This window comes from Nelusetta ayraudi, unplaced genomic scaffold (genome assembly GCF_046127955.1).
Source record: "Nelusetta ayraudi isolate G7.1 ecotype Tasmania unplaced genomic scaffold, CSIRO-AGI_Nayr_v1 ptg000084l, whole genome shotgun sequence".
Taxonomy (NCBI): domain Eukaryota; kingdom Metazoa; phylum Chordata; class Actinopteri; order Tetraodontiformes; family Monacanthidae; genus Nelusetta; species Nelusetta ayraudi.
This window is the reverse complement of record NW_027466134.1, coordinates 4737888-4763248: the sequence shown is the minus strand read 5'-3', so window position 1 is coordinate 4763248 and position 25361 is coordinate 4737888. Positions and strand designations below refer to the sequence as shown.

The 25361-nt window shown below is 42.5% G+C and overlaps 73 non-coding genes across 73 annotated transcripts; 47 read left to right on the top strand and 26 right to left on the bottom strand.

The window, feature by feature from the left end:
- Nucleotides 1-483: 483 nt before the first annotated feature.
- On the bottom strand, nt 484-557 carry trnai-aau (transfer RNA isoleucine (anticodon AAU)). The gene has a single exon. It is a non-coding gene; the product is annotated as a tRNA-Ile (tRNA).
- Nucleotides 558-996: 439 nt separating this feature from the next.
- On the bottom strand, nt 997-1069 carry trnar-ucg (transfer RNA arginine (anticodon UCG)). Its single transcript has one exon. It is a non-coding gene; the product is annotated as a tRNA-Arg (tRNA).
- A 524-nt stretch (nt 1070-1593) lies between these two features.
- Nucleotides 1594-1667, top strand: trnat-agu (transfer RNA threonine (anticodon AGU)). Its single transcript has one exon. It is a non-coding gene; the product is annotated as a tRNA-Thr (tRNA).
- A 107-nt stretch (nt 1668-1774) lies between these two features.
- trnat-ugu (transfer RNA threonine (anticodon UGU)) lies at nt 1775-1847 on the top strand. Its single transcript has one exon. It is a non-coding gene; the product is annotated as a tRNA-Thr (tRNA).
- Nucleotides 1848-2121: 274 nt separating this feature from the next.
- Nucleotides 2122-2193, top strand: trnae-cuc (transfer RNA glutamic acid (anticodon CUC)). The gene has a single exon. It is a non-coding gene; the product is annotated as a tRNA-Glu (tRNA).
- Nucleotides 2194-2291: 98 nt separating this feature from the next.
- trnat-agu (transfer RNA threonine (anticodon AGU)) lies at nt 2292-2365 on the top strand. Its single transcript has one exon. It is a non-coding gene; the product is annotated as a tRNA-Thr (tRNA).
- Nucleotides 2366-2471: 106 nt separating this feature from the next.
- On the top strand, nt 2472-2544 carry trnat-cgu (transfer RNA threonine (anticodon CGU)). Its single transcript has one exon. It is a non-coding gene; the product is annotated as a tRNA-Thr (tRNA).
- Nucleotides 2545-2790: 246 nt separating this feature from the next.
- trnai-aau (transfer RNA isoleucine (anticodon AAU)) lies at nt 2791-2864 on the bottom strand. Its single transcript has one exon. It is a non-coding gene; the product is annotated as a tRNA-Ile (tRNA).
- A 443-nt stretch (nt 2865-3307) lies between these two features.
- On the bottom strand, nt 3308-3380 carry trnar-ucg (transfer RNA arginine (anticodon UCG)). The gene has a single exon. It is a non-coding gene; the product is annotated as a tRNA-Arg (tRNA).
- Nucleotides 3381-3513: 133 nt separating this feature from the next.
- On the top strand, nt 3514-3584 carry trnag-ccc (transfer RNA glycine (anticodon CCC)). Its single transcript has one exon. It is a non-coding gene; the product is annotated as a tRNA-Gly (tRNA).
- A 124-nt stretch (nt 3585-3708) lies between these two features.
- Nucleotides 3709-3781, bottom strand: trnar-ucg (transfer RNA arginine (anticodon UCG)). Its single transcript has one exon. It is a non-coding gene; the product is annotated as a tRNA-Arg (tRNA).
- Nucleotides 3782-3914: 133 nt separating this feature from the next.
- Nucleotides 3915-3985, top strand: trnag-ccc (transfer RNA glycine (anticodon CCC)). Its single transcript has one exon. It is a non-coding gene; the product is annotated as a tRNA-Gly (tRNA).
- A 264-nt stretch (nt 3986-4249) lies between these two features.
- On the bottom strand, nt 4250-4323 carry trnai-aau (transfer RNA isoleucine (anticodon AAU)). Its single transcript has one exon. It is a non-coding gene; the product is annotated as a tRNA-Ile (tRNA).
- A 430-nt stretch (nt 4324-4753) lies between these two features.
- trnat-ugu (transfer RNA threonine (anticodon UGU)) lies at nt 4754-4826 on the top strand. Its single transcript has one exon. It is a non-coding gene; the product is annotated as a tRNA-Thr (tRNA).
- A 300-nt stretch (nt 4827-5126) lies between these two features.
- trnae-uuc (transfer RNA glutamic acid (anticodon UUC)) lies at nt 5127-5198 on the top strand. The gene has a single exon. It is a non-coding gene; the product is annotated as a tRNA-Glu (tRNA).
- An 85-nt stretch (nt 5199-5283) lies between these two features.
- Nucleotides 5284-5357, top strand: trnat-agu (transfer RNA threonine (anticodon AGU)). The gene has a single exon. It is a non-coding gene; the product is annotated as a tRNA-Thr (tRNA).
- A 274-nt stretch (nt 5358-5631) lies between these two features.
- trnae-cuc (transfer RNA glutamic acid (anticodon CUC)) lies at nt 5632-5703 on the top strand. The gene has a single exon. It is a non-coding gene; the product is annotated as a tRNA-Glu (tRNA).
- A 98-nt stretch (nt 5704-5801) lies between these two features.
- trnat-agu (transfer RNA threonine (anticodon AGU)) lies at nt 5802-5875 on the top strand. Its single transcript has one exon. It is a non-coding gene; the product is annotated as a tRNA-Thr (tRNA).
- Nucleotides 5876-5981: 106 nt separating this feature from the next.
- On the top strand, nt 5982-6054 carry trnat-cgu (transfer RNA threonine (anticodon CGU)). Its single transcript has one exon. It is a non-coding gene; the product is annotated as a tRNA-Thr (tRNA).
- Nucleotides 6055-6299: 245 nt separating this feature from the next.
- trnai-aau (transfer RNA isoleucine (anticodon AAU)) lies at nt 6300-6373 on the bottom strand. The gene has a single exon. It is a non-coding gene; the product is annotated as a tRNA-Ile (tRNA).
- Nucleotides 6374-6816: 443 nt separating this feature from the next.
- trnar-ucg (transfer RNA arginine (anticodon UCG)) lies at nt 6817-6889 on the bottom strand. The gene has a single exon. It is a non-coding gene; the product is annotated as a tRNA-Arg (tRNA).
- A 133-nt stretch (nt 6890-7022) lies between these two features.
- trnag-ccc (transfer RNA glycine (anticodon CCC)) lies at nt 7023-7093 on the top strand. The gene has a single exon. It is a non-coding gene; the product is annotated as a tRNA-Gly (tRNA).
- Nucleotides 7094-7338: 245 nt separating this feature from the next.
- Nucleotides 7339-7412, bottom strand: trnai-aau (transfer RNA isoleucine (anticodon AAU)). The gene has a single exon. It is a non-coding gene; the product is annotated as a tRNA-Ile (tRNA).
- Nucleotides 7413-8111: 699 nt separating this feature from the next.
- On the bottom strand, nt 8112-8185 carry trnai-aau (transfer RNA isoleucine (anticodon AAU)). Its single transcript has one exon. It is a non-coding gene; the product is annotated as a tRNA-Ile (tRNA).
- A 430-nt stretch (nt 8186-8615) lies between these two features.
- trnat-ugu (transfer RNA threonine (anticodon UGU)) lies at nt 8616-8688 on the top strand. The gene has a single exon. It is a non-coding gene; the product is annotated as a tRNA-Thr (tRNA).
- Nucleotides 8689-8988: 300 nt separating this feature from the next.
- Nucleotides 8989-9060, top strand: trnae-uuc (transfer RNA glutamic acid (anticodon UUC)). The gene has a single exon. It is a non-coding gene; the product is annotated as a tRNA-Glu (tRNA).
- Nucleotides 9061-9152: 92 nt separating this feature from the next.
- trnat-agu (transfer RNA threonine (anticodon AGU)) lies at nt 9153-9226 on the top strand. Its single transcript has one exon. It is a non-coding gene; the product is annotated as a tRNA-Thr (tRNA).
- Nucleotides 9227-9500: 274 nt separating this feature from the next.
- trnae-cuc (transfer RNA glutamic acid (anticodon CUC)) lies at nt 9501-9572 on the top strand. Its single transcript has one exon. It is a non-coding gene; the product is annotated as a tRNA-Glu (tRNA).
- A 98-nt stretch (nt 9573-9670) lies between these two features.
- Nucleotides 9671-9744, top strand: trnat-agu (transfer RNA threonine (anticodon AGU)). The gene has a single exon. It is a non-coding gene; the product is annotated as a tRNA-Thr (tRNA).
- Nucleotides 9745-9850: 106 nt separating this feature from the next.
- trnat-cgu (transfer RNA threonine (anticodon CGU)) lies at nt 9851-9923 on the top strand. Its single transcript has one exon. It is a non-coding gene; the product is annotated as a tRNA-Thr (tRNA).
- Nucleotides 9924-10168: 245 nt separating this feature from the next.
- trnai-aau (transfer RNA isoleucine (anticodon AAU)) lies at nt 10169-10242 on the bottom strand. The gene has a single exon. It is a non-coding gene; the product is annotated as a tRNA-Ile (tRNA).
- Nucleotides 10243-10685: 443 nt separating this feature from the next.
- On the bottom strand, nt 10686-10758 carry trnar-ucg (transfer RNA arginine (anticodon UCG)). Its single transcript has one exon. It is a non-coding gene; the product is annotated as a tRNA-Arg (tRNA).
- Nucleotides 10759-10891: 133 nt separating this feature from the next.
- trnag-ccc (transfer RNA glycine (anticodon CCC)) lies at nt 10892-10962 on the top strand. Its single transcript has one exon. It is a non-coding gene; the product is annotated as a tRNA-Gly (tRNA).
- Nucleotides 10963-11207: 245 nt separating this feature from the next.
- Nucleotides 11208-11281, bottom strand: trnai-aau (transfer RNA isoleucine (anticodon AAU)). Its single transcript has one exon. It is a non-coding gene; the product is annotated as a tRNA-Ile (tRNA).
- A 699-nt stretch (nt 11282-11980) lies between these two features.
- On the bottom strand, nt 11981-12054 carry trnai-aau (transfer RNA isoleucine (anticodon AAU)). The gene has a single exon. It is a non-coding gene; the product is annotated as a tRNA-Ile (tRNA).
- Nucleotides 12055-12484: 430 nt separating this feature from the next.
- On the top strand, nt 12485-12557 carry trnat-ugu (transfer RNA threonine (anticodon UGU)). Its single transcript has one exon. It is a non-coding gene; the product is annotated as a tRNA-Thr (tRNA).
- Nucleotides 12558-12857: 300 nt separating this feature from the next.
- trnae-uuc (transfer RNA glutamic acid (anticodon UUC)) lies at nt 12858-12929 on the top strand. Its single transcript has one exon. It is a non-coding gene; the product is annotated as a tRNA-Glu (tRNA).
- A 92-nt stretch (nt 12930-13021) lies between these two features.
- On the top strand, nt 13022-13095 carry trnat-agu (transfer RNA threonine (anticodon AGU)). The gene has a single exon. It is a non-coding gene; the product is annotated as a tRNA-Thr (tRNA).
- Nucleotides 13096-13369: 274 nt separating this feature from the next.
- Nucleotides 13370-13441, top strand: trnae-cuc (transfer RNA glutamic acid (anticodon CUC)). Its single transcript has one exon. It is a non-coding gene; the product is annotated as a tRNA-Glu (tRNA).
- A 98-nt stretch (nt 13442-13539) lies between these two features.
- Nucleotides 13540-13613, top strand: trnat-agu (transfer RNA threonine (anticodon AGU)). Its single transcript has one exon. It is a non-coding gene; the product is annotated as a tRNA-Thr (tRNA).
- A 106-nt stretch (nt 13614-13719) lies between these two features.
- On the top strand, nt 13720-13792 carry trnat-cgu (transfer RNA threonine (anticodon CGU)). The gene has a single exon. It is a non-coding gene; the product is annotated as a tRNA-Thr (tRNA).
- A 245-nt stretch (nt 13793-14037) lies between these two features.
- Nucleotides 14038-14111, bottom strand: trnai-aau (transfer RNA isoleucine (anticodon AAU)). The gene has a single exon. It is a non-coding gene; the product is annotated as a tRNA-Ile (tRNA).
- Nucleotides 14112-14554: 443 nt separating this feature from the next.
- trnar-ucg (transfer RNA arginine (anticodon UCG)) lies at nt 14555-14627 on the bottom strand. Its single transcript has one exon. It is a non-coding gene; the product is annotated as a tRNA-Arg (tRNA).
- Nucleotides 14628-14760: 133 nt separating this feature from the next.
- Nucleotides 14761-14831, top strand: trnag-ccc (transfer RNA glycine (anticodon CCC)). Its single transcript has one exon. It is a non-coding gene; the product is annotated as a tRNA-Gly (tRNA).
- Nucleotides 14832-15076: 245 nt separating this feature from the next.
- trnai-aau (transfer RNA isoleucine (anticodon AAU)) lies at nt 15077-15150 on the bottom strand. Its single transcript has one exon. It is a non-coding gene; the product is annotated as a tRNA-Ile (tRNA).
- Nucleotides 15151-15848: 698 nt separating this feature from the next.
- On the bottom strand, nt 15849-15922 carry trnai-aau (transfer RNA isoleucine (anticodon AAU)). Its single transcript has one exon. It is a non-coding gene; the product is annotated as a tRNA-Ile (tRNA).
- A 430-nt stretch (nt 15923-16352) lies between these two features.
- Nucleotides 16353-16425, top strand: trnat-ugu (transfer RNA threonine (anticodon UGU)). The gene has a single exon. It is a non-coding gene; the product is annotated as a tRNA-Thr (tRNA).
- Nucleotides 16426-16725: 300 nt separating this feature from the next.
- Nucleotides 16726-16797, top strand: trnae-uuc (transfer RNA glutamic acid (anticodon UUC)). Its single transcript has one exon. It is a non-coding gene; the product is annotated as a tRNA-Glu (tRNA).
- Nucleotides 16798-16889: 92 nt separating this feature from the next.
- On the top strand, nt 16890-16963 carry trnat-agu (transfer RNA threonine (anticodon AGU)). Its single transcript has one exon. It is a non-coding gene; the product is annotated as a tRNA-Thr (tRNA).
- Nucleotides 16964-17237: 274 nt separating this feature from the next.
- On the top strand, nt 17238-17309 carry trnae-cuc (transfer RNA glutamic acid (anticodon CUC)). Its single transcript has one exon. It is a non-coding gene; the product is annotated as a tRNA-Glu (tRNA).
- Nucleotides 17310-17407: 98 nt separating this feature from the next.
- On the top strand, nt 17408-17481 carry trnat-agu (transfer RNA threonine (anticodon AGU)). The gene has a single exon. It is a non-coding gene; the product is annotated as a tRNA-Thr (tRNA).
- A 106-nt stretch (nt 17482-17587) lies between these two features.
- Nucleotides 17588-17660, top strand: trnat-cgu (transfer RNA threonine (anticodon CGU)). Its single transcript has one exon. It is a non-coding gene; the product is annotated as a tRNA-Thr (tRNA).
- Nucleotides 17661-17905: 245 nt separating this feature from the next.
- On the bottom strand, nt 17906-17979 carry trnai-aau (transfer RNA isoleucine (anticodon AAU)). The gene has a single exon. It is a non-coding gene; the product is annotated as a tRNA-Ile (tRNA).
- Nucleotides 17980-18422: 443 nt separating this feature from the next.
- Nucleotides 18423-18495, bottom strand: trnar-ucg (transfer RNA arginine (anticodon UCG)). The gene has a single exon. It is a non-coding gene; the product is annotated as a tRNA-Arg (tRNA).
- A 133-nt stretch (nt 18496-18628) lies between these two features.
- On the top strand, nt 18629-18699 carry trnag-ccc (transfer RNA glycine (anticodon CCC)). Its single transcript has one exon. It is a non-coding gene; the product is annotated as a tRNA-Gly (tRNA).
- Nucleotides 18700-18944: 245 nt separating this feature from the next.
- Nucleotides 18945-19018, bottom strand: trnai-aau (transfer RNA isoleucine (anticodon AAU)). Its single transcript has one exon. It is a non-coding gene; the product is annotated as a tRNA-Ile (tRNA).
- A 375-nt stretch (nt 19019-19393) lies between these two features.
- Nucleotides 19394-19466, bottom strand: trnaq-uug (transfer RNA glutamine (anticodon UUG)). The gene has a single exon. It is a non-coding gene; the product is annotated as a tRNA-Gln (tRNA).
- A 133-nt stretch (nt 19467-19599) lies between these two features.
- trnag-ccc (transfer RNA glycine (anticodon CCC)) lies at nt 19600-19670 on the top strand. Its single transcript has one exon. It is a non-coding gene; the product is annotated as a tRNA-Gly (tRNA).
- A 264-nt stretch (nt 19671-19934) lies between these two features.
- Nucleotides 19935-20008, bottom strand: trnai-aau (transfer RNA isoleucine (anticodon AAU)). The gene has a single exon. It is a non-coding gene; the product is annotated as a tRNA-Ile (tRNA).
- A 430-nt stretch (nt 20009-20438) lies between these two features.
- trnat-ugu (transfer RNA threonine (anticodon UGU)) lies at nt 20439-20511 on the top strand. Its single transcript has one exon. It is a non-coding gene; the product is annotated as a tRNA-Thr (tRNA).
- A 300-nt stretch (nt 20512-20811) lies between these two features.
- trnae-uuc (transfer RNA glutamic acid (anticodon UUC)) lies at nt 20812-20883 on the top strand. The gene has a single exon. It is a non-coding gene; the product is annotated as a tRNA-Glu (tRNA).
- A 92-nt stretch (nt 20884-20975) lies between these two features.
- Nucleotides 20976-21049, top strand: trnat-agu (transfer RNA threonine (anticodon AGU)). Its single transcript has one exon. It is a non-coding gene; the product is annotated as a tRNA-Thr (tRNA).
- A 274-nt stretch (nt 21050-21323) lies between these two features.
- On the top strand, nt 21324-21395 carry trnae-cuc (transfer RNA glutamic acid (anticodon CUC)). The gene has a single exon. It is a non-coding gene; the product is annotated as a tRNA-Glu (tRNA).
- A 98-nt stretch (nt 21396-21493) lies between these two features.
- Nucleotides 21494-21567, top strand: trnat-agu (transfer RNA threonine (anticodon AGU)). Its single transcript has one exon. It is a non-coding gene; the product is annotated as a tRNA-Thr (tRNA).
- A 106-nt stretch (nt 21568-21673) lies between these two features.
- Nucleotides 21674-21746, top strand: trnat-cgu (transfer RNA threonine (anticodon CGU)). The gene has a single exon. It is a non-coding gene; the product is annotated as a tRNA-Thr (tRNA).
- Nucleotides 21747-21992: 246 nt separating this feature from the next.
- trnai-aau (transfer RNA isoleucine (anticodon AAU)) lies at nt 21993-22066 on the bottom strand. The gene has a single exon. It is a non-coding gene; the product is annotated as a tRNA-Ile (tRNA).
- A 649-nt stretch (nt 22067-22715) lies between these two features.
- On the top strand, nt 22716-22786 carry trnag-ccc (transfer RNA glycine (anticodon CCC)). The gene has a single exon. It is a non-coding gene; the product is annotated as a tRNA-Gly (tRNA).
- Nucleotides 22787-23038: 252 nt separating this feature from the next.
- Nucleotides 23039-23112, bottom strand: trnai-aau (transfer RNA isoleucine (anticodon AAU)). The gene has a single exon. It is a non-coding gene; the product is annotated as a tRNA-Ile (tRNA).
- A 377-nt stretch (nt 23113-23489) lies between these two features.
- On the bottom strand, nt 23490-23562 carry trnar-ucg (transfer RNA arginine (anticodon UCG)). The gene has a single exon. It is a non-coding gene; the product is annotated as a tRNA-Arg (tRNA).
- Nucleotides 23563-23695: 133 nt separating this feature from the next.
- trnag-ccc (transfer RNA glycine (anticodon CCC)) lies at nt 23696-23766 on the top strand. Its single transcript has one exon. It is a non-coding gene; the product is annotated as a tRNA-Gly (tRNA).
- A 768-nt stretch (nt 23767-24534) lies between these two features.
- On the top strand, nt 24535-24607 carry trnat-ugu (transfer RNA threonine (anticodon UGU)). Its single transcript has one exon. It is a non-coding gene; the product is annotated as a tRNA-Thr (tRNA).
- Nucleotides 24608-24907: 300 nt separating this feature from the next.
- Nucleotides 24908-24979, top strand: trnae-uuc (transfer RNA glutamic acid (anticodon UUC)). The gene has a single exon. It is a non-coding gene; the product is annotated as a tRNA-Glu (tRNA).
- Nucleotides 24980-25071: 92 nt separating this feature from the next.
- Nucleotides 25072-25145, top strand: trnat-agu (transfer RNA threonine (anticodon AGU)). Its single transcript has one exon. It is a non-coding gene; the product is annotated as a tRNA-Thr (tRNA).
- The last annotated feature ends 216 nt before the right edge of the window (nt 25146-25361 follow it).

Genomic DNA, 25361 nt, shown 5'->3' with positions numbered 1-25361 from the left:
AAAAAACAAACAAAAAACATGATTTCCTCCCGACCAAGCGTGATGGGCGATATTTTGAATCGGTATTTTAGAAACATTAAAAAAAAAAAAAGGAAAAATAATTGAAGTGTGTTGGAGGATGTGCTTTTTGGACTTTAACAGAAACTAGACAAAGCTTTATGAAACATTCATTATTAATCTCATCATTCTTTTGGCAAAATTCCAAAGTTCACACAAAGAAAAACTTATTTTATTGTTTTTAACAGTGAGGTCAAGCAGTACATCGACTCAATCAAGGTTCATCTTAATCAAAAAGCATTAAAAAAAACCCTCTTAGAATATTTATAAAGATTTATTCACCCTGGCAAGTTATGTGATGTTGTGATTCTTCTGTTTTATTTTGAAGACCTACAGTTTTGCAAATTTTGCACATTGCGAGACTTCTATTTTAATGATCTAAATTTCTGTAAGAAAGAAACAAAGGTGTGTTTGAAACAGGGTCTCTGGCCAGTATGGGGCTTGAACCCATGACCTTGGCGTTATTAGCACCACGCTCTAACCATCTGAGCTAACCGGCCACATTGGTGACTTTGAAACCCTTTCTTCTCATTTTTGATCAGTGCAAGCAAACAAACAAATACTTTATGTACTTCTTTTGTTTTAATATGTTTTGGGGTCGGTTCCACACACTGGTCATGAAGATTGCGCTTTTTGAGCTGGAGGACAATGGGAAAACACTGGCAGCCATGACTCTCCGAGCCCATTCACACATTGTTTGAAAAACTTTGTCTTGGCTGATGTGTTTTATTGGATGTTGCAGTGCAGAGACACACTTTGGTTGAGCTATATGAGGAATAAAACAAATATCTTGTTGTGAGTGGGGTAAAGACAACAAGCAACAGTAGATGCCCTCCTATTTCCACTCTCATTTAAATCCCAGGTGTTGTCATAAGTTTACAGAATGCAGTAGAAGTCAAATACATTTCTGTCTTTATCCAAAATATCAGCTCAAAGAAACAACCACGAAGGGACTCGAACCCTCAATCTTCTGATCCGAAGTCAGACGCCTTGTCCATTAGGCCACGTGGCTGAAAAGCTGACTAGCTCAAACTACATTATGACACAATTGGGTCAAATGGGAGTGCCAGAGATTCTCAATAGCATGGCTGTGGTTCCCGACCCATGCCAGGTGTTAAACCTGGGCTCTCTGTAAGCGTTCGTGGTTCAGTGGTTGAATTCCTGCCTCCCACGCAGGAGTCCTGTGTTCGATTCCCGGCCAATGCAAAGGAGCTGTCTGTTTCATTCCTGATTATTGTGTCTGGAGAGCTGGTAATTACTATGTAACTATTTTGTTACAGTTGTGATACGATGAAAGACGGGCTAGTCTCTTCCAGAATGTAATACAACGATGTGATCAAAAAACTGTCAACGGAAAGTGGCTGTTTTTCAAGTGAGGAAAACTGTGACTTTCTTTTTTTCTGAGGTCTCAAATCTGACCCTTTTGAAAGTAAAGAAACAGAGAAGGTGAGTTTGAAACCAGGCCTCTGGCCAGTATGGGGCTTGAACCCATGACCTTGGCGTTATTAGCACCACGCTCAGACCTTTTGAAGTTCAGGTGCTGTGGCTTAGTTGGTCAAAGCGCCTGTCTAGTAAACAGGAGATCCTGGGTTCAAATCCCAGCAGTGCCTTTTTGGAACATGTAGAAAAAACTTCAGCGCATTCACATCCTTCTATTTTGGCCAAATCAAAAGCATGAGTACAGGGAAAGCTGTCATTTGAAAAGCTTTGAAGCACAGGTGCTGTGGCTTAGTGGTCAAAGCGCCTGTCTTGTAAACAGGAGATTCTGGGTTCAACTCCCAGCAGCACCTTCTTGAGCTAGTAAGCAACTGGGCTGTGCCAGCACAACTGTCAATATACATGCTGCTATATTATAAACAGAATGCTTGCTGACCTGAACTGTGTCTGACTATGCAACTTTACACTAGTAAAACTTTTGATTCTTTGAGAAATTTGGAGAAAAGCACAGTCTCGCATGTGGGCCATATATCGAGAGAGACAAACCGGTGTCTTGCCATCTGTCGTCAGTGGGATTTAATGTGGTCATTTGTCAAAGGTCCAATTGCAAAAAGCAATAACAGAACATCCCTGGTGGTCTAGTGGTCAGGATTCGGCGCTCTCACCGCCGCGGCCCGGGTTCGATTCCCGGTCAGGGAACAATACTTTTCGTCTTACTTTCCATCAACATCAAATACACAACGGCACGTAAAGATGAAGTTAAAAAGAAGACTTGTGTTCAAAGCGCTGAAATGCAAGGTGCTGTGGCTTAGTTTGTCAAAGCGCCTGTCTAGTAAACAGGAGATCCTGGGTTCAAATCCCAGCAGTGCCTTTTGGAACATGTAGAAAAACATTCAGCGCCTTCACATCTTTTTGTGTTGACCAAATCAAAAGCATGAGTCCAGGGAAACCTATCATTTGAGGACATGTGAAGCACAGGTGCTGTGGCTTAGTGGTCAAAGCGCCTGTCTCGTAAACAGGAGATCCTGGGTTCAACTCCCAGCAGCACCTTCTTGAGCTAGTAAGGAACAGGCCTGTGCCAGGACAAGTGTCTGACATGATCTGTCATATTGTAAACAGATACACCAAAAAATTGTTTTGATTCAATGAGAAATTTGGAAAAAAAAAAGACAGTCCTGCAATGTGGGCCCTATAAAAAAACTGGAGAAAACCTGGAACTTTCTTATTCACTGACTTCTCAAATCTGATCATTTTAAAAGGTAAGAAATAGATGAGGTGTGTTTGAAACAAGGTTTCTGGCCAGTATGGGGCTTGAACCCATGACCTTGGCGTTATTAGCACCACGCTCTAACCATCTGAGCTAACCGGCCACATTGGTGACCTTGAACCCCCTTTTCTCTCATTTCTTATCCGTGAAAGCAAAAAGAAAGAGAAATATTTGATGTACTTCTCTGTTTTCATATGTTTTGGAGTTTGTTCCAAACACTGGTCATGAGGATTGCGCTTTTTGAGCTGGAGGACAATGAGAAAACACTGGCAGCCATGACTCTCCGAGCCCATTCACACATTGTTTGAGGAACTATGTCATGACTTATGTGTTTTATTGGATGTTGCAGTGTAGAGACACACTTTTGTAGAGCTACATGAGGAATAAAATAAATCTCTTGTTGTGAGTGGGATAAAGACAAGAAGCAACAGTTGATGCCGTCCTATTTCCACTCTCATTTAAATCCCAGGTGTTGTCATAAGTTTACAGGATGCAGTAGAAGTCAAATACATTTCTCTCTTTATCGAAAACACAAGCTGAAAGAAACAACCACGAAGGGACTCGAACCCTCAATCTTCTGATCCGAAGTCAGACGCCTTGTCCATTAGGCCACGCGGCTGGCGAAAGACCACAAACTGACCAGCTCAAACTACATTATGGCACAACTAAGTCAGAAGAGAGTGCCTGAGATTCTCAATGGCATAGCTGTGGTCCCAGACTCATGCCAGGTGATCAACCTGGGCTGTTTGTAAGCATTGGTGGTTCAGTGGTAGAATTCCTGCCTCCCACGCAGGAGACCCGGGTTCAATTCCCGGCCAATGCAAGAGAGTTGACTGTTTTATTACTATGTAATTATTTCATCACAGTTGTAATATTTGATAAACGCAGCGCTTGTCTCTTCAAAAATAAACCATATCCACCATATCCAAAATATCAGCTCAAAGAAACAACCACGAAGGGACTCGAACCCTCAATCTTCTGATCCGAAGTCAGACGCCTTGTCCATTAGGCCACGTGGCTGTCGAAAGCCCACAAACTGAGCAGCTCAAACTACATTATGACACAATTGGGTCAACTGGGAGTGCCAGAGATTCTCAATGGCATGGCTGTGGTTCCAGACCCATGCCATGTGTTAAACCTGGCCTCCCCGCAAGCATTGGTGGTTCAGTGGCAGAATTCCTGTCTCCCACACAGGAGCCCCGGGTTCGATTCCTGGCCAATGCAAGAAAAGAGGCATCAGTTTCATTCCTGATGATTGTGTCTGGACAGCTGGTAATTACTGCATAATAATTTCCACTCAGTTGTGATATGATGAAAGCTGGGCTAGTGTCTTCCAGAATATAATACAACGATGTGATTACAAAGCTGTCAACGGAAGGTTGTTGTTTTTCCAGTGACGAAAACTGTGACTTTCTTTTTCTCTGAGGTCTCAAATCTGAGCCTTTTGAAAGTAAAGAAACAGAGAAGGTGTGTTTGAAAAAGGACATCTGGCCAGTATGGGGCTTGAACCCATGACCTTGGCGTTATTAGCACCACGCTCTAAAGAGCTGAGCTAAGCGGCCACGTTGTTTTCTTTTAAACCCATTTTTCTCATTTTTGATCAGTGCAAGCAAACAGAAACAGACAATTTATGTACTTCTTTGGATTTCATGTTTTGGGGTTTGTTCCACACAATGGTCATGAGGATTGCGTTTTTTGAAGCTGGACATCCTTAGTTCAAATCCCAGCAGCGCCTTATGGAACATGTAGAAAAATCTAACGGTTTTAGAAAATCGTCAGGGCTTTCACATCTCTTTTGTTTGACCAAATAAAAAGAATAATTCTGGGGAACTTCATTGAAGGTGCTGTTGGTGACAAGTGGCCAACAAGCAAAACACCCTCCCCATGAACCTTTGAGGACTCCATCCCTCTATATCCTTCATCACCAAGAAGTTTTTGGTGTGCTCAATAATTCAAATTGGTCGAGAATTATTTGAAACTGTGTGAAGCACAGGTGCTGTGGCTTAGTGGTCAAAGCGCCTGTCTTGTAAACAGGAGATCCTGGGTTCAACTCCCAGCAGCACCTTCTTGAGCTAGTACGCAACTGGACAGTGCCATCACAAATGTCTATGCTGCTCTTCCATATTGTAAAAAGAATCCTCGCTTATTTATCTCAACTGCGTCTGACAGTGCGACATTACACCAATAGACCTTTTAATTCAATTAGATATTTAGAGAAAAACACATTCCCGCATGTGGGCCCTATATCGAGAGAGACAAACTGGAATCTTTCCATCCGTAGTCAGTGGGATTTAATATAGTCATGTTTTACGTTGGCCAACGGTCAAATGTCAGAGGTCCAATTGAAAAAAGCAGTAGCAGCACATCCCTGGTGGTCTAGTGGTCAGGATTCGGCGCTTTCACCGCCGCGGCCCGGGTTCGATTCCCGGTCAGGGAACAATCTCTTTTGTCTTTCTATCAACATCAAACGGCACGTAAAGATGGAGATAAAATGCAGAAGTGTTCAGATGTTTCGAAGTTCAGGTGCTGTGGCTTAGTTGGTCAAAGCGCCTGTCTAGTAAACAGGAGATCCTGGGTTCAAATCCCAGCAGCACCTTCTTGAGTTAGTAAGCAACTGAGCTGTGCCAGCACAACTGTCAATATACATGCTGCTATATTATAAACAGAATGCTTGCTGACCTGAACTGTGTCTGACTATGCAACTTTACACCAGTACAACTTTTGATTCTTTGAGAAATTTGGAGAAAAGCACAGTCTCGCATGTGGGCCATATATCGAGAGAGACAAACCGGTGTCTTGCCATCTTTCGTCAGTGGGATTTAATGTGGTCATTTGTCAAAGGTCCAATTGCAAAAAGCAATAATAGAACATCCCTGGTGGTCTAGTGGTCAGGATTCGGCGCTCTCACCGCCGCGGCCCGGGTTCGATTCCCGGTCAGGGAACAATACTTTTCGTCTTACTTTCCATCAACATCAAATACTCAATGGCACGTAAAGATGAAGTTAAAAAGAAGACTTGTGTTCAAAGTGCTGAAATGCAAGGTGCTGTGGCTTAGTTGGTCAAAGCGCCTGTCTAGTAAACAGGAGATCCTGGGTTCAAATCCCAGCAGTGCCTTTTGGAACATGTAGAAAAACATTCAGCGCCTTCACATCTTTTTGTGTTGACCAAATCAAAAGCATGAGTCCAGGGAAACCTATCATTTGAGGACATGTGAAGCACAGGTGCTGTGGCTTAGTGGTCAAAGCGCCTGTCTCGTAAACAGGAGATCCTGGGTTCAACTCCCAGCAGCACCTTCTTGAGCTAGTAAGGAACAGGCCTGTGCCAGGACAAGTGTCTGACATGATCTGTCATATTGTAAACAGATACACCAAAAAATTGTTTTGATTCAATGAGAAATTTGGAAAAAAAAAGACAGTCCTGCAATGTGGGCCCTATAAAAAAACTGGAGAAAACCTGGAACTTTCTTATTCACTGACTTCTCAAATCTGATCATTTTAAAAGGTAAGAAATAGATGAGGTGTGTTTGAAACAAGGTTTCTGGCCAGTATGGGGCTTGAACCCATGACCTTGGCATTATTAGCACCACGCTCTAACCATCTGAGCTAACCGGCCACTTTGGTGACTTTGAACCCCCTTTTCTCTCATTTCTTATCCGTGAAAGCAAAAAGAAAGAGAAATATTTGATGTACTTCTCTGTTTTCATATGTTTTGGAGTTTGTTCCACACACTGGTCATGAGGATTGCGCTTTTTGAGCTGGAGGACAATGAGAAAACACTGGCAGCCATGACTCTCCGAGCCCATTCACACATTGTTTGAGGAACTATGTCATGACTTATGTGTTTTATTGGATGTTGCAGTGTAGAGACACACTTTTGTAGAGCTACATGAGGAATAAAATAAATCTCTTGTTGTGAGTGGGATAAAGACAAGAAGCAACAGTTGATGCCCTCCTATTTCCACTCTCATTTAAATCCCAGGTGTTGTCATAAGTTTACAGGATGCAGTAGAAGTCAAATACATTTCTCTCTTTATCGAAAACACAAGCTGAAAGAAACAACCACGAAGGGACTCGAACCCTCAATCTTCTGATCCGAAGTCAGACGCCTTGTCCATTAGGCCACGCGGCTGGCGAAAGACCACAAACTGACCAGCTCAAACTACATTATGGCACAACTAAGTCAGAAGAGAGTGCCTGAGATTCTCAATGGCATAGCTGTGGTCCCAGACTCATGCCAGGTGATCAACCTGGGCTGTTTGTAAGCATTGGTGGTTCAGTGGTAGAATTCCTGCCTCCCACGCAGGAGACCCGGGTTCAATTCCCGGCCAATGCAAGAGAGTTGACTGTTTTATTACTATGTAATTATTTCATCACAGTTGTAATATTTGATATTTTTGTCTCTTCAAAAATAAACTACGAAGATGTATTTGAAAAGCTGTCAATGTAAAATCAGTACATTTGTAGTTTGTTGAGTGGCGAAAACTGTGGAAGAACTGGAACCTTCTTATTCACCAACTTCTTAAATCTGATCATTTTAAAAGGTAAGAAATAGAGGAGGCGGGTCTGAAGCAGAGCCTCTGGCCAGTATGGGGCTTGAACCCATGACCTTGGCGTTATTAGCACCACGCTCTAACCATCTGAGCTAACCGGCCACTTTGGTTCCTTTTAAACCCTTTTTTCAGTTTTTTTTTTTTTTTTATCAATGCAAGCAAACAGAAAGAAAACAGATAATTTATGTTCTTCTTTGGTTTTCATATGTTTTGGGGGTTGTTCCACACACTGGTCATGAGGATTGTGCTTTTTGAGCTTGAGGACATTGAGAAAACACTGGCAACCATGACTCTCTCCAAGCCAATTCACACATTGTTTGAAAAACTATGTGTTGGCTCATGTGTTTTATTGGATGTTGCAGTGTAGAGACACACTTTTGTAGCGCTCATTTAAATCCCAGGTTTTGTCATAAGTTTACAGGATGCAGTAGAAGTCAAATACATTTCTGTCTGTATCCAAAATATCAGCTCAAAGAAACAACCACGAAGGGACTCGAACCCTCAATCTTATCCCGGGTTCGATTCCTGGCCAATGCAAGAAAAGAGGCATCAGTTTCATTCCTGATGATTGTGTCTGGACAGCTGGTAATTACTGCATAATTATTTCCACTCAGTTGTGATATGATGAAAGCTGGGCTAGTGTCTTCCAGAATATAATACAATGATTTGATTACAAAGCTGTCAACGGAAGGTTGTTGTTTTTCGAGTGACGAAAACTGTGACTTTCTTTTTCTCTGAGGTCTCAAATCTGAGCCTTTTGAAAGTAAAGAAACAGAGAAGGTGTGTTTGAAAAAGGACATCTGGCCAGTATGGGGCTTGAACCCATGACCTTGGTGTTATTAGCACCACGCTCTAAAGAGCTGAGCTAAGCGGCCACGTTGTTTTCTTTTGAACCCATTTTTCTCATTTTTGATCAGTGCAAGCAAACAGAAACAGACAATTTATGTACTTCTTTGGATTTCATGTTTTGGGGTTTGTTCCACACAATGGTCATGAGGATTGCGTTTTTTGAAGCTGGACATCCTTAGTTCAAATCCCAGCAGCGCCTTATGGAACATGTAGAAAAATCTAACGGTTTTAGAAAATCGTCAGGGCTTTCACATCTCTTTTGTTTGACCAAATAAAAAGAATAATTCTGGGGAACTTCATTGAAGGTGCTGTTGGTGACAAGTGGCCAAGAAGCAAAACACCCTCCCCCTGAACCTTTGAGGACTCCATCCCTCTATATCCTTCATCACCAAGAAGTTTTTGGTGTGCTCAATAATTCAAATTGGTCGAGAATTATTTGAAACTGCATGAAGCACAGGTGCTGTGGCTTAGTGGTCAAAGCGCCTGTCTTGTAAACAGGAGATCCTGGGTTCAACTCCCAGCAGCACCTTCTTAAGCTAGTACGCAACTGGACAGTGCCATCACAAATGTCTATGCTGCTCTTCCATATTGTAAACAGAATCCTTGCTTATTTATCTCAACTGCGTCTGACAGTGCGACATTACACCAATAGACCTTTTAATTCAATTAGATATTTAGAGAAAAACACATTCCCGCATGTGGGCCCTATATCGAGAGAGACAAACTGGAATCTTTCCATCCGTAGTCAGTGGGATTTAATATAGTCATGTTTTACGTTGGCCAACGGTCAAATGTGAGAGGTCCAATTGAAAAAAGCAGTAGCAGCACATCCCTGGTGGTCTAGTGGTCAGGATTCGGCGCTTTCACCGCCGCGGCCCGGGTTCGATTCCCGGTCAGGGAACAATCTCTTTTGTCTTTCTATCAACATCAAATACACGATGGCACGTAAAGATGGAGATAAAATGCAGAAGTGTTCAGATGTTTCGAAGTTCAGGTGCTGTGGCTTAGTTGGTCAAAGCGCCTGTCTAGTAAACAGGAGATCCTGGGTTCAAATCCCAGCAGCACCTTCTTGAGTTAGTAAGCAACTGAGCTGTGCCAGCACAACTGTCAATATACATGCTGCTATATTATAAACAGAATGCTTGCTGACCTGAACTGTGTCTGACTATGCAACTTTACACCAGTACAACTTTTGATTCTTTGAGAAATTTGGAGAAAAGCACAGTCTCGCATGTGGGCCATATATCGAGAGAGACAAACCGGTGTCTTGCCATCTTTCGTCAGTGGGATTTAATGTGGTCATTTGTCAAAGGTCCAATTGCAAAAAGCAATAATAGAACATCCCTGGTGGTCTAGTGGTCAGGATTCGGCGCTCTCACCGCCGCGGCCCGGGTTCGATTCCCGGTCAGGGAACAATGCTTTTCGTCTTACTTTCCATCAACATCAAATACTCAATGGCACGTAAAGATGAAGTTAAAAAGAAGACTTGTGTTCAAAGTGCTGAAATGCAAGGTGCTGTGGCTTAGTTGGTCAAAGCGCCTGTCTAGTAAACAGGAGATCCTGGGTTCAAATCCCAGCAGTGCCTTTTGGAACATGTAGAAAAACATTCAGCGCCTTCACATCTTTTTGTGTTGACCAAATCAAAAGCATGAGTCCAGGGAAACCTATCATTTGAGGACATGTGAAGCACAGGTGCTGTGGCTTAGTGGTCAAAGCGCCTGTCTCGTAAACAGGAGATCCTGGGTTCAACTCCCAGCAGCACCTTCTTGAGCTAGTAAGGAACAGGCCTGTGCCAGGACAAGTGTCTGACATGATCTGTCATATTGTAAACAGATACACCAAAAAATTGTTTTGATTCAATGAGAAATTTGGAAAAAAAAAGACAGTCCTGCAATGTGGGCCCTATAAAAAAACTGGAGAAAACCTGGAACTTTCTTATTCACTGACTTCTCAAATCTGATCATTTTAAAAGGTAAGAAATAGATGAGGTGTGTTTGAAACAAGGTTTCTGGCCAGTATGGGGCTTGAACCCATGACCTTGGCATTATTAGCACCACGCTCTAACCATCTGAGCTAACCGGCCACATTGGTGACTTTGAACCCCCTTTTCTCTCATTTCTTATCCGTGAAAGCAAAAAGAAAGAGAAATATTTGATGTACTTCTCTGTTTTCATATGTTTTGGAGTTTGTTCCACACACTGGTCATGAGGATTGCGCTTTTTGAGCTGGAGGACAATGAGAAAACACTGGCAGCCATGACTCTCCGAGCCCATTCACACATTGTTTGAGGAACTATGTCATGACTTATGTGTTTTATTGGATGTTGCAGTGTAGAGACACACTTTTGTAGAGCTACATGAGGAATAAAATAAATCTCTTGTTGTGAGTGGGATAAAGACAAGAAGCAACAGTTGATGCCCTCCTATTTCCACTCTCATTTAAATCCCAGGTGTTGTCATAAGTTTACAGGATGCAGTAGAAGTCAAATACATTTCTCTCTTTATCGAAAACACAAGCTGAAAGAAACAACCACGAAGGGACTCGAACCCTCAATCTTCTGATCCGAAGTCAGACGCCTTGTCCATTAGGCCACGCGGCTGGCGAAAGACCACAAACTGACCAGCTCAAACTACATTATGGCACAACTAAGTCAGAAGAGAGTGCCTGAGATTCTCAATGGCATAGCTGTGGTCCCAGACTCATGCCAGGTGATCAACCTGGGCTGTTTGTAAGCATTGGTGGTTCAGTGGTAGAATTCCTGCCTCCCACGCAGGAGACCCGGGTTCAATTCCCGGCCAATGCAAGAGAGTTGACTGTTTTATTACTATGTAATTATTTCATCACAGTTGTAATATTTGATATTTTTGTCTCTTCAAAAATAAACTACGAAGATGTATTTGAAAAGCTGTCAATGTAAAATCAGTACATTTGTAGTTTGTTGAGTGGCGAAAACTGTGGAAGAACTGGAACCTTCTTATTCACCAACTTCTTAAATCTGATCATTTTAAAAGGTAAGAAATAGAGGAGGCGGGTCTGAAGCAGAGCCTCTGGCCAGTATGGGGCTTGAACCCATGACCTTGGCGTTATTAGCACCACGCTCTAACCATCTGAGCTAACCGGCCACTTTGGTTCCTTTTAAACCCTTTTTTCAGTTTTTTTTTTTTTTTTATCAATGCAAGCAAACAGAAAGAAAACAGATAATTTATGTTCTTCTTTGGTTTTCATATGTTTTGGGGGTTGTTCCACACACTGGTCATGAGGATTGTGCTTTTTGAGCTTGAGGACATTGAGAAAACACTGGCAACCATGACTCTCTCCAAGCCAATTCACACATTGTTTGAAAAACTATGTGTTGGCTCATGTGTTTTATTGGATGTTGCAGTGTAGAGACACACTTTTGTAGCGCTCATTTAAATCCCAGGTTTTGTCATAAGTTTACAGGATGCAGTAGAAGTCAAATACATTTCTGTCTGTATCCAAAATATCAGCTCAAAGAAACAACCACGAAGGGACTCGAACCCTCAATCTTATCCCGGGTTCGATTCCTGGCCAATGCAAGAAAAGAGGCATCAGTTTCATTCCTGATGATTGTGTCTGGACAGCTGGTAATTACTGCATAATTATTTCCACTCAGTTGTGATATGATGAAAGCTGGGCTAGTGTCTTCCAGAATATAATACAATGATTTGATTACAAAGCTGTCAACGGAAGGTTGTTGTTTTTCGAGTGACGAAAACTGTGACTTTCTTTTTCTCTGAGGTCTCAAATCTGAGCCTTTTGAAAGTAAAGAAACAGAGAAGGTGTGTTTGAAAAAGGACATCTGGCCAGTATGGGGCTTGAACCCATGACCTTGGTGTTATTAGCACCACGCTCTAAAGAGCTGAGCTAAGCGGCCACGTTGTTTTCTTTTGAACCCATTTTTCTCATTTTTGATCAGTGCAAGCAAACAGAAACAGACAATTTATGTACTTCTTTGGATTTCATGTTTTGGGGTTTGTTCCACACAATGGTCATGAGGATTGCGTTTTTTGAAGCTGGACATCCTTAGTTCAAATCCCAGCAGCGCCTTATGGAACATGTAGAAAAATCTAACGGTTTTAGAAAATCGTCAGGGCTTTCACATCTCTTTTGTTTGACCAAATAAAAAGAATAATTCTGGGGAACTTCATTGAAGGTGCTGTTGGTGACAAGTGGCCAAGAAGCAAAACACCCTCCCCATGAACCTTTGAGGACTCCATCCCTCTATATCCTTCATCACCAAGAAGTTTTTGGTGTGCTCAATAATTCAAATTGGTCGAGAATTATTTGAAACTGCATGAAGCACAGGTGCTGTGGCTTAGTGGTCAAAGCGCCTGTCTTGTAAACAGGAGATCCTGGGTTCAACTCCCAGCAGCACCTTCTTAAGCTAGTACGCAACTGGACAGTGCCATCACAAATGTCTATGCTGCTCTTCCATATTGTAAACAGAATCCTTGCTTATTTATCTCAACTGCGTCTGACAGTGCGACATTACACCAATAGACCTTTTAATTCAATTAGATATTTAGAGAAAAACACATTCCCGCATGTGGGCCCTATATCGAGAGAGACAAACTGGAATCTTTCCATCCGTAGTCAGTGGGATTTAATATAGTCATGTTTTACGTTGGCCAACGGTCAAATGTCAGAGGTCCAATTGAAAAAAGCAGTAGCAGCACATCCCTGGTGGTCTAGTGGTCAGGATTCGGCGCTTTCACCGCCGCGGCCCGGGTTCGATTCCCGGTCAGGGAACAATCTCTTTTGTCTTTCTATCAACATCAAATACACGATGGCACGTAAAGATGGAGATAAAATGCAGAAGTGTTCAGATGTTTCAAAGTTCAGGTGCTGTGGCTTAGTTGGTCAAAGCGCCTGTCTAGTAAACAGGAGATCCTGGGTTCAAATCCCAGCAGCACCTTCTTGAGTTAGTAAGCAACTGAGCTGTGCCAGCACAACTGTCAATATACATGCTGCTATATTATAAACAGAATGCTTGCTGACCTGAACTGTGTCTGACTATGCAACTTTACACCAGTACAACTTTTGATTCTTTGAGAAATTTGGAGAAAAGCACAGTCTCGCATGTGGGCCATATATCGAGAGAGACAAACCGGTGTCTTGCCATCTTTTGTCAGTGGGATTTAATGTGGTCATTTGTCAAAGGTCCAATTGCAAAAAGCAATAATAGAACATCCCTGGTGGTCTAGTGGTCAGGATTCGGCGCTCTCACCGCCGCGGCCCGGGTTCGATTCCCGGTCAGGGAACAATACTTTTCGTCTTACTTTCCATCAACATCAAATACTCAATGGCACGTAAAGATGAAGTTAAAAAGAAGACTTGTGTTCAAAGTGCTGAAATGCAAGGTGCTGTGGCTTAGTTGGTCAAAGCGCCTGTCTAGTAAACAGGAGATCCTGGGTTCAAATCCCAGCAGTGCCTTTTGGAACATGTAGAAAAACATTCAGCGCCTTCACATCTTTTTGTGTTGACCAAATCAAAAGCATGAGTCCAGGGAAACCTATCATTTGAGGACATGTGAAGCACAGGTGCTGTGGCTTAGTGGTCAAAGCGCCTGTCTCGTAAACAGGAGATCCTGGGTTCAACTCCCAGCAGCACCTTCTTGAGCTAGTAAGGAACAGGCCTGTGCCAGGACAAGTGTCTGACATGATCTGTCATATTGTAAACAGATACACCAAAAAATTGTTTTGATTCAATGAGAAATTTGGAAAAAAAAAGACAGTCCTGCAATGTGGGCCCTATAAAAAAACTGGAGAAAACCTGGAACTTTCTTATTCACTGACTTCTCAAATCTGATCATTTTAAAAGGTAAGAAATAGATGAGGTGTGTTTGAAAGAAGGTTTCTGGCCAGTATGGGGCTTGAACCCATGACCTTGGCATTATTAGCACCACGCTCTAACCATCTGAGCTAACCGGCCACATTGGTGACTTTGAACCCCCTTTTCTCTCATTTCTTATCCGTGAAAGCAAAAAGAAAGAGAAATATTTGATGTACTTCTCTGTTTTCATATGTTTTGGAGTTTGTTCCACACACTGGTCATGAGGATTGCGCTTTTTGAGCTGGAGGACAATGAGAAAACACTGGCAGCCATGACTCTCCGAGCCCATTCACACATTGTTTGAGGAACTATGTCATGACTTATGTGTTTTATTGGATGTTGCAGTGTAGAGACACACTTTTGTAGAGCTACATGAGGAATAAAATAAATCTCTTGTTGTGAGTGGGATAAAGACAAGAAGCAACAGTTGATGCCGTCCTATTTCCACTCTCATTTAAATCCCAGGTGTTGTCATAAGTTTACAGGATGCAGTAGAAGTCAAATACATTTCTCTCTTTATCGAAAACACAAGCTGAAAGAAACAACCACGAAGGGACTCGAACCCTCAATCTTCTGATCCGAAGTCAGACGCCTTGTCCATTAGGCCACGCGGCTGGCGAAAGACCACAAACTGACCAGCTCAAACTACATTATGGCACAACTAAGTCAGAAGAGAGTGCCTGAGATTCTCAATGGCATAGCTGTGGTCCCAGACTCATGCCAGGTGATCAACCTGGGCTGTTTGTAAGCATTGGTGGTTCAGTGGTAGAATTCCTGCCTCCCACGCAGGAGACCCGGGTTCAATTCCCGGCCAATGCAAGAGAGTTGACTGTTTTATTACTATGTAATTATTTCATCACAGTTGTAATATTTGATATTTTTGTCTCTTCAAAAATAAACTACGAAGATGTATTTGAAAAGCTGTCAATGTAAAATCAGTACATTTGTAGTTTGTTGAGTGGCGAAAACTGTGGAAGAACTGGAACCTTCTTATTCACCAACTTCTTAAATCTGATCATTTTAAAAGGTAAGAAATAGAGGAGGCGGGTCTGAAGCAGAGCCTCTGGCCAGTATGGGGCTTGAACCCATGACCTTGGTGTTATTAGCACCACGCTCTAACCATCTGAGCTAACCGGCCACTTTGGTTCCTTTTAAACCCTTTTTTCAGTTTTTTTTTTTTTTTATCAATGCAAGCAAACAGAAAGAAAACAGATAATTTATGTTCTTCTTTGGTTTTCATATGTTTTGGGGGTTGTTCCACACACTGGTCATGAGGATTGTGCTTTTTGAGCTTGAGGACATTGAGAAAACACTGGCAACCATGACTCTCTCCAAGCCAATTCACACATTGTTTGAAAAACTATGTGTTGGCTCATGTGTTTTATTGGATGTTGCAGTGTAGAGACACACTTTTGTAGCGCTCATTTAAATCCCAGGTTTTGTCATAAGTTTACAGGATGCAGTAGAAGTCAAATACATTTCTGTCTGTATCCAAAATATCAGCTCAAAGAAACAACCACGAAGGGACTCGAACCCTCAATCTTATCCCGGGTTCGATTCCTGGCCAATGCAAGAAAAGAGGCATCAGTTTCATTCCTGATGATTGTGTCTGGACAGCTGGTAATTACTGCATAATTATTTCCACTCAGTTGTGATATGATGAAAGCTGGGCTAGTGTCTTCCAGAATATAATACAATGATTTGATTACAAAGCTGTCAACGGAAGGTTGTTGTTTTTCGAGTGACGAAAACTGTGACTTTCTTTTTCTCTGAGGTCTCAAATCTGAGCCTTTTGAAAGTAAAGAAACAGAGAAGGTGTGTTTGAAAAAGGACATCTGGCCAGTATGGGGCTTGAACCCATGACCTTGGTGTTATTAGCACCACGCTCTAAAGAGCTGAGCTAAGCGGCCACGTTGTTTTCTTTTGAACCCATTTTTCTCATTTTTGATCAGTGCAAGCAAACAGAAACAGACAATTTATGTACTTCTTTGGATTTCATGTTTTGGGGTTTGTTCCACACAATGGTCATGAGGATTGCGTTTTTTGAAGCTGGACATCCTTAGTTCAAATCCCAGCAGCGCCTTATGGAACATGTAGAAAAATCTAACGGTTTTAGAAAATCGTCAGGGCTTTCACATCTCTTTTGTTTGACCAAATAAAAAGAATAATTCTGGGGAACTTCATTGAAGGTGCTGTTGGTGACAAGTGGCCAAGAAGCAAAACACCCTCCCCATGAACCTTTGAGGACTCCATCCCTCTATATCCTTCATCACCAAGAAGTTTTTGGTGTGCTCAATAATTCAAATTGGTCGAGAATTATTTGAAACTGCATGACGCACAGGTGCTGTGGCTTAGTGGTCAAAGCGCCTGTCTTGTAAACAGGAGATCCTGTGTTCAACTCCCAGCAGCACCTTCTTAAGCTAGTACGCAACTGGACAGTGCCATCACAAATGTCTATGCTGCTCTTCCATATTGTAAACAGAATCCTTGCTTATTTATCTCAACTGCGTCTGACAGTGCGACATTACACCAATAGACCTTTTAATTCAATTAGATATTTAGAGAAAAACACATTCCCGCATGTGGGCCCTATATCGAGAGAGACAAACTGGAATCTTTCCATCCGTAGTCAGTGGGATTTAATATAGTCATGTTTTACGTTGGCCAACGGTCAAATGTGAGAGGTCCAATTGAAAAAAGCAGTAGCAGCACATCCCTGGTGGTCTAGTGGTCAGGATTCGGCGCTTTCACCGCCGCGGCCCGGGTTCGATTCCCGGTCAGGGAACAATCTCTTTTGTCTTTCTATCAACATCAAATACACGATGGCACGTAAAGATGGAGATAAAATGCAGAAGTGTTCAGATGTTTCGAAGTTCAGGTGCTGTGGCTTAGTTGGTCAAAGCGCCTGTCTAGTAAACAGGAGATCCTGGGTTCAAATCCCAGCAGCACCTTCTTGAGTTAGTAAGCAACTGAGCTGTGCCAGCACAACTGTCAATATACATGCTGCTATATTATAAACAGAATGCTTGCTGACCTGAACTGTGTCTGACTATGCAACTTTACACCAGTACAACTTTTGATTCTTTGAGAAATTTGGAGAAAAGCACAGTCTCGCATGTGGGCCATATATCGAGAGAGACAAACCGGTGTCTTGCCATCTTTCGTCAGTGGGATTTAATGTGGTCATTTGTCAAAGGTCCAATTGCAAAAAGCAATAATAGAACATCCCTGGTGGTCTAGTGGTCAGGATTCGGCGCTCTCACCGCCGCGGCCCGGGTTCGATTCCCGGTCAGGGAACAATACTTTTCGTCTTACTTTCCATCAACATCAAATACTCAATGGCACGTAAAGATGAAGTTAAAAAGAAGACTTGTGTTCAAAGTGCTGAAATGCAAGGTGCTGTGGCTTAGTTGGTCAAAGCGCCTGTCTAGTAAACAGGAGATCCTGGGTTCAAATCCCAGCAGTGCCTTTTGGAACATGTAGAAAAACATTCAGCGCCTTCACATCTTTTTGTGTTGACCAAATCAAAAGCATGAGTCCAGGGAAACCTATCATTTGAGGACATGTGAAGCACAGGTGCTGTGGCTTAGTGGTCAAAGCGCCTGTCTCGTAAACAGGAAATCCTGGGTTCAACTCCCAGCAGCACCTTCTTGAGCTAGTAAGGAACAGGCCTGTGCCAGGACAAGTGTCTGACATGATCTGTCATATTGTAAACAGATACACCAAAAAATTGTTTTGATTCAATGAGAAATTTGGAAAAAAAAAGACAGTCCTGCAATGTGGGCCCTATAAAAAAACTGGAGAAAACCTGGAACTTTCTTATTCACTGACTTCTCAAATCTGATCATTTTAAAAGGTAAGAAATAGATGAGGTGTGTTTGAAACAAGGTTTCTGGCCAGTATGGGGCTTGAACCCATGACCTTGGCATTATTAGCACCACGCTCTAACCATCTGAGCTAACCGGCCACATTGGTGACTTTGAACCCCCTTTTCTCTCATTTCTTATCCGTGAAAGCAAAAAGAAAGAGAAATATTTGATGTACTTCTCTGTTTTCATATGTTTTGGAGTTTGTTCCACACACTGGTCATGAGGATTGCGCTTTTTGAGCTGGAGGACAATGAGAAAACACTGGCAGCCATGACTCTCCGAGCCCATTCACACATTGTTTGAGGAACTATGTCATGACTTATGTGTTTTATTGGATGTTGCAGTGTAGAGACACACTTTTGTAGAGCTACATGAGGAATAAAATAAATCTCTTGTTGTGAGTGGGATAAAGACAAGAAGCAACAGTTGATGCCGTCCTATTTCCACTCTCATTTAAATCCCAGGTGTTGTCATAAGTTTACAGGATGCAGTAGAAGTCAAATACATTTCTCTCTTTATCGAAAACACAAGCTGAAAGAAACAACCACGAAGGGACTCGAACCCTCAATCTTCTGATCCGAAGTCAGACGCCTTGTCCATTAGGCCACGCGGCTGGCGAAAGACCACAAACTGACCAGCTCAAACTACATTATGGCACAACTAAGTCAGAAGAGAGTGCCTGAGATTCTCAATGGCATAGCTGTGGTCCCAGACTCATGCCAGGTGATCAACCTGGGCTGTTTGTAAGCATTGGTGGTTCAGTGGTAGAATTCCTGCCTCCCACGCAGGAGACCCGGGTTCAATTCCCGGCCAATGCAAGAGAGTTGACTGTTTTATTACTATGTAATTATTTCATCACAGTTGTAATATTTGATATTTTTGTCTCTTCAAAAATAAACTACGAAGATGTATTTGAAAAGCTGTCAATGTAAAATCAGTACATTTGTAGTTTGTTGAGTGGCGAAAACTGTGGAAGAACTGGAACCTTCTTATTCACCAACTTCTTAAATCTGATCATTTTAAAAGGTAAGAAATAGAGGAGGCGGGTCTGAAGCAGAGCCTCTGGCCAGTATGGGGCTTGAACCCATGACCTTGGCTTTATTAGCACCACGCTCTAACCATCTGAGCTAACCGGCCACTTTGGTTCCTTTTAAACCCTTTTTTCAGTTTTTTTTTTTTTTTATCAATGCAAGCAAACAGAAAGAAAACAGATAATTTATGTTCTTCTTTGGTTTTCATATGTTTTGGGGGTTGTTCCACACACTGGTCATGAGGATTGTGCTTTTTGAGCTTGAGGACATTGAGAAAACACTGGCAACCATGACTCTCTCCAAGCCAATTCACACATTGTTTGAAAAACTACGTGTTGGCTCATGTGTCTTATTGGATGTTGCAGTGTAGAGACACACTTTTGTAGCGCTCATTTAAATCCCAGGTTTTGTCATAAGTTTACAGGATGCAGTAGAAGTCAAATACATTTCTGTCTGTATCCAAAATATCAGCTCAAAGAAACAACCACGAAGGGACTCGAACCCTCAATCTTCTGATCCAAAGTCAGACGCTTTGTCCATTAGGCCACGTGGCTGTCGAAAGCCCACAAACTGAGCAGCTCAAACTACATTATGACACAATTGGGTCAACTGGGAGTGCCAGAGATTCTCAATGGCATGGCTGTGGTTCCAGACCCATGCCATGTGTTAAACCTGGCCTCCCCGCAAGCATTGGTGGTTCAGTGGCAGAATTCCTGTCTCCCACACAGGAGCCCCGGGTTCGACTCCTGGCCAATGCAAGAAAAGAGGCATCAGTTTCATTCCTGATGATTGTGTCTGGACAGCTGGTAATTACTGCATAATTATTTCCACTCAGTTGTGATATGATGAAAGCTGGGCTAGTGTCTTCCAGAATATAATACAACGATTTGATTACAAAGCTGTCAACGGAAGGTTGTTGTTTTTCGAGTGACGAAAACTGTGACTTTCTTTTTCTCTGAGGTCTCAAATCTGAGCCTTTTGAAAGTAAAGAAACAGAGAAGGTGTGTTTGAAAAAGGACATCTGGCCAGTATGGGGCTTGAACCCATGACCTTGGCGTTATTAGCACCACGCTCTAAAGAGCTGAGCTAAGCGGCCACGTTGTTTTCTTTTAAACCCATTTTTCTCATTTTTGATCAGTGCAAGCAAACAGAAACAGACAATTTATGTACTTCTTTGGATTTCATGTTTTGGGGTTTGTTCCACACAATGGTCATGAGGATTGCGTTTTTTGAAGCTGGACATCCTTAGTTCAAATCCCAGCAGCGCCTTATGGAACATGTAGAAAAATCTAACGGTTTTAGAAAATCGTCAGGGCTTTCACATCTCTTTTGTTTGACCAAATAAAAAGAATAATTCTGGGGAACTTCATTGAAGGTGCTGTTGGTGACAAGTGGCCAAGAAGCAAAACACCCTCACCATGAACCTTTGAGGACTCCATCCCTCTATATCCTTCATCACCAAGAAGTTTTTGGTGTGCTCAATAATTCAAATTGGTTGAGAATTATTTGAAACTGAGTGAGGCACAGGTGCTGTGGCTTAGTGGTCAAAGCGCCTGTCTTGTAAACAGGAGATCCTGGGTTCAACTCCCAGCAGCACCTTCTTAAGCTAGTACGCAACTGGACAGTGCCATCACAAATGTCTATGCTGTTCTTCCATATTGTAAACAGAATCCTTGCTTATTTATCTCAACTGCGTCTGACAGTGCGACATTACACCAATAGACCTTTTAATTCAATTAGATATTTAGAGAAAAACACATTCCCGCATGTGGGCCCTATATCGAGAGAGACAAACTGGAATCTTTCCATCCGTAGTCAGTGGGATTTAATATAGTCATGTTTTACGTTGGCCAACGGTCAAATGTCAGAGGTCCAATTGAAAAAAGCAGTAGCAGCACATCCCTGGTGGTCTAGTGGTCAGGATTCGTCACTTTCACCGCCGCGGCCCGGGTTCGATTCCCGGTCAGGGAACAATCTCTTTTGTCTTTCTATCAACATCAAATACACGATGGCACGTAAAGATGGAGATAAAATGCAGAAGTGTTCAGACATTTTCAAGTTCAGGTGCTGTGGCTTAGTTGGTCAAAGCGCCTGTCTAGTAAACAGGAGATCCTGGGTTCAACTCCCAGCAGCACCTTCTTGAGTTAGTAAGCAACTGGGCTGTGCCAGCACAACTGTCAATATACATGCTGCTATATTACAAACAGAATGCTTGCTGACCTGAACTGTGTCTGACTATGCAACTTTACACCAGTACAACTTTTGATTCTTTGAGAAATTTGGAGAAAAGCACAGTCTCGCATGTGGGCCATATATCGAGAGAGACAAACCGGTGTCTTGCCATCTGTCGTCAGTGGGATTTAATGTGGTCATTTGTCAAAGGTCCAATTGCAAAAAGCAATAACAGAACATCCCTGGTGGTCTAGTGGTCAGGATTCGGCGCTCTCACCGCCGCGGCCCGGGTTCGATTCCCGGTCAGGGAACAATACTTTTCGTCTTACTTTCCATCAACATCAAATACACAATGGCACGTAAAGATGAAGTTAAAAAGAAGACTTGTGTTCAAAGTGCTGAAATGCAAGGTGCTGTGCCTTAGTTGGTCAAAGCGCCTGTCTAGTAAACAGGAGATCCTGGGTTCAAATCCCAGCAGTGCCTTTTGGAACATGTAGAAAAACATTCAGCGCCTTCACATCTTTTTGTGTTGACCAAATCAAAAGCATGAGTCCAGGGAAACCTATCATTTGAGGACATGTGAAGCACAGGTGCTGTGGCTTAGTGGTCAAAGCGCCTGTCTCGTAAACAGGAGATCCTGGGTTCAACTCCCAGCAGCACCTTCTTGAGCTAGTAAGGAACAGGCCTGTGCCAGGACAAGTGTCTGACATGATCTGTCATATTGTAAACAGATACACCAAAAAATTGTTTTGATTCAATGAGAAATTTGGAAAAAAAAAGACAGTCCTGCAATGTGGGCCCTATAAAAAAAACTGGAGAAAACCTGGAACTTTCTTATTCACTGACTTCTCAAATCTGATCATTTTAAAAGGTAAGAAATAGATGAGGTGTGTTTGAAACAAGGTTTCTGGCCAGTATGGGGCTTGAACCCATGACCTTGGCGTTATTAGCACCACGCTCTAACCATCTGAGCTAACCGGCCACATTGGTGACTTTGAACCCCCTTTTCTCTCATTTCTGATCCGTGAAAGCAAAAAGAAAGAGAAATATTTGATGTACTTCTCTGTTTTCATATGTTTTGGAGTTTGTTCCAAACACTGGTCATGAGGATTGCGCTTTTTGAGCTGGAGGACAATGAGAAAACACTGGCAGCCATGACTCTCCGAGCCCATTCACACATTGTTTGAGGAACTATGTCATGACTTATGTGTTTTATTGGATGTTGCAGTGTAGAGACACACTTTTGTAGAGCTACATGAGGAATAAAATAAATCTCTTGTTGTGAGTGGGATAAAGACAAGAAGCAACAGTTGATGCCCTCCTATTTCCACTCTCATTTAAATCCCAGGTGTTGTCATAAGTTTACAGGATGCAGTAGAAGTCAAATACATTTCTCTCTTTATCGAAAACACAAGCTGAAAGAAACAACCACGAAGGGACTCGAACCCTCAATCTTCTGATCCGAAGTCAGACTCCTTGTCCATTAGGCCACGCGGCTGGCGAAAGACCACAAACTGACCAGCTCAAACTACATTATGGCACAACTAAGTCAGAAGAGAGTGCCTGAGATTCTCAATGGCATAGCTGTGGTCCCAGACTCATGCCAGGTGATCAACCTGGGCTATTTGTAAGCATTGGTGGTTCAGTGGTAGAATTCCAGCCTCCCATGCAGGAGACCCGGGTTCAATTCCCGGCCAATGCAAGAGAGTTGACTGTTTTATTACTATGTAATTATTTCATCACAGTTGTAATATTTGATAAACGCAGCGCTTGTCTCTTCAAAAATAAACTACGAAGATGTATTTGAAAAGCTGTCAATGTAAAATCAGTACATTTGTAGTTTGTTGAGTGGCGAAAACTGTGGAAGAACTGGAACCTTCTTATTCACCAACTTCTTAAATCTGATCATTTTAAAAGGTAAGAAATAGAGGAGGCGGGTCTGAAGCAGAGCCTCTGGCCAGTATGGGGCTTGAACCCATGACCTTGGTGTTATTAGCACCACTCTCTAACCATCTGAGCTAACCGGCCACTTTGGTTCCTTTTAAACCCTTTTTTCAGTTTGTTTTTTTTTTTTTATCAATGCACGCAAACAGAAAGAAAACAGATAATTTATGTTCTTCTTTGGTTTTCATATGTTTTGGGGTTTGTTCCACACACTGGTCATGAGGATTGTGCTTTTTGAGCTTGAGGACATTGAGAAAACACTGGCAACCATGACTCTCTCCAAGCCAATTCACACATTGTTTGAAAAACTACGTGTTGGCTCATGTGTTTTATTGGATGTTGCAGTGTAGAGACACACTTTTGTAGCGCTCATTTAAATCCCAGGTTTTGTCATAAGTTTACAGGATGCAGTAGAAGTCAAATACATTTCTGTCTGTATCCAAAATATCAGCTCAAAGAAACAACCACGAAGGGACTCGAACCCTCAATCTTCTGATCCGAAGTCAGACGCTTTGTCCATTAGGCCACGTGGCTGTCGAAATCCCACAAACTGAGCAGCTCAAACTACGTTATGACACAATTGGGTCAACTGGGAGTGCCAGAGATTCTCAATGGCATGGCTGTGGTTCCAGACCCATGCCATGTGTTAAACCTGGCCTCCCCGCAAGCATTGGTGGTTCAGTGGCAGAATTCCTGTCTCCCACACAGGAGCCCCGGGTTCGATTCCTGGCCAATGCAAGAAAAGAGGCATCAGTTTCATTCCTGATGATTGTGTCTGGACAGCTCGTAATTACTGCATAATTATTTCCTCTCAGTTGTGATATGATGAAAGCTGGGCTAGTGTCTTCCAGAATATAATACAATGATTTGATTACAAAGCTGTCAACGGAAGGTTGTTGTTTTTCGAGTGACGAAAACTGTGACTTTCTTTTTCTCTGAGGTCTCAAATCTGAGCCTTTTGAAAGTAAAGAAACAGAGAAGGTGTGTTTGAAAAAGGACATCTGGCCAGAATGGGGCTTGAACCCATGACCTTGGCGTTATTAGCACCACGCTCTAAAGAGCTGAGCTAAGCGGCCACGTTGTTTTCTTTTGAACCCATTTTTCTCATTTTTGATCAGTGCAAGCAAACAGAAACAGACAATTTATGTACTTCTTTGGATTTCATGTTTTGGGGTTTGTTCCACACAATGGTCATGAGGATTGCGTTTTTTGAAGCTGGACATCCTTAGTTCAAATCCCAGCAGCGCCTTATGGAACATGTAGAAAAATCTAACGGTTTTAGAAAATCGTCAGGGCTTTCACATCTCTTTTGTTTGACCAACTAAAAAGAATAATTCTGGGGAACTTCATTGAAGGTGCTGTTGGTGACAAGTGGCCAAGAAGCAAAACACCCTCCCCATGAACCTTTGAGGACTCCATCCCTCTATATCCTTCATCACCAAGAAGTTTTTGGTGTGCTCAATAATTCAAATTGGTCGAGAATTATTTGAAACTGCGTGAAGCACAGGTGCTGTGGCTTAGTGGTCAAAGCGCCTGTCTTGTAAACAGGAGATCCTGGGTTCAACTCCCAGCAGCACCTTCTTAAGCTAGTACGCAACTGGACAGTGCCATCACAAATGTCTATGCTGCTCTTCCATATTGTAAACAGAATCCTTGCTTATTTATCTCTACTGCGTCTGACAGTGCGACATTACACCAATAGACCTTTTAATTCAATTAGATATTTAGAGAAAAACACATTCCCGCATGTGGGCCCTATATCGAGAGAGACAAACTGGAATCTTTCCATCCGTAGTCAGTGGGATTTAATATAGTCATGTTTTACGTTGGCCAACGGTCAAATGTCAGAGGTCCAATTGAAAAAAGCAGTAGCAGCACATCCCTGGTGGTCTAGTGGTCAGGATTCGTCACTTTCACCGCCGCGGCCCGGGTTCGATTCCCGGTCAGGGAACAATCTCTTTTGTCTTTCTATCAACATCAAATACACGATGGCACGTAAAGATGGAGATAAAATGCAGAAGTGTTCAGACATTTTGAAGTTCAGGTGCTGTGGCTTAGTTGGTCAAAGCGCCTGCCTAGTAAACAGGAGATCCTGGGTTCAAATCCAAGCAGCACCTTCTTGAGTTAGTAAGCAACTGGGCTGTGCCAACACAACTGTCAATATACATGCTGCTATATTATAAACAGAATGCTTGCTGACCTGAACTGTGTCTGACTGTGCAACTTTACACCAGTACAACTTTTGATTCTTTGAGAAATTTGGAGAAAAGCACAGTCTCGCATGTGGGCCATATATCGAGAGAGACAAACCGGTGTCTTGCCATCTGTCGTCA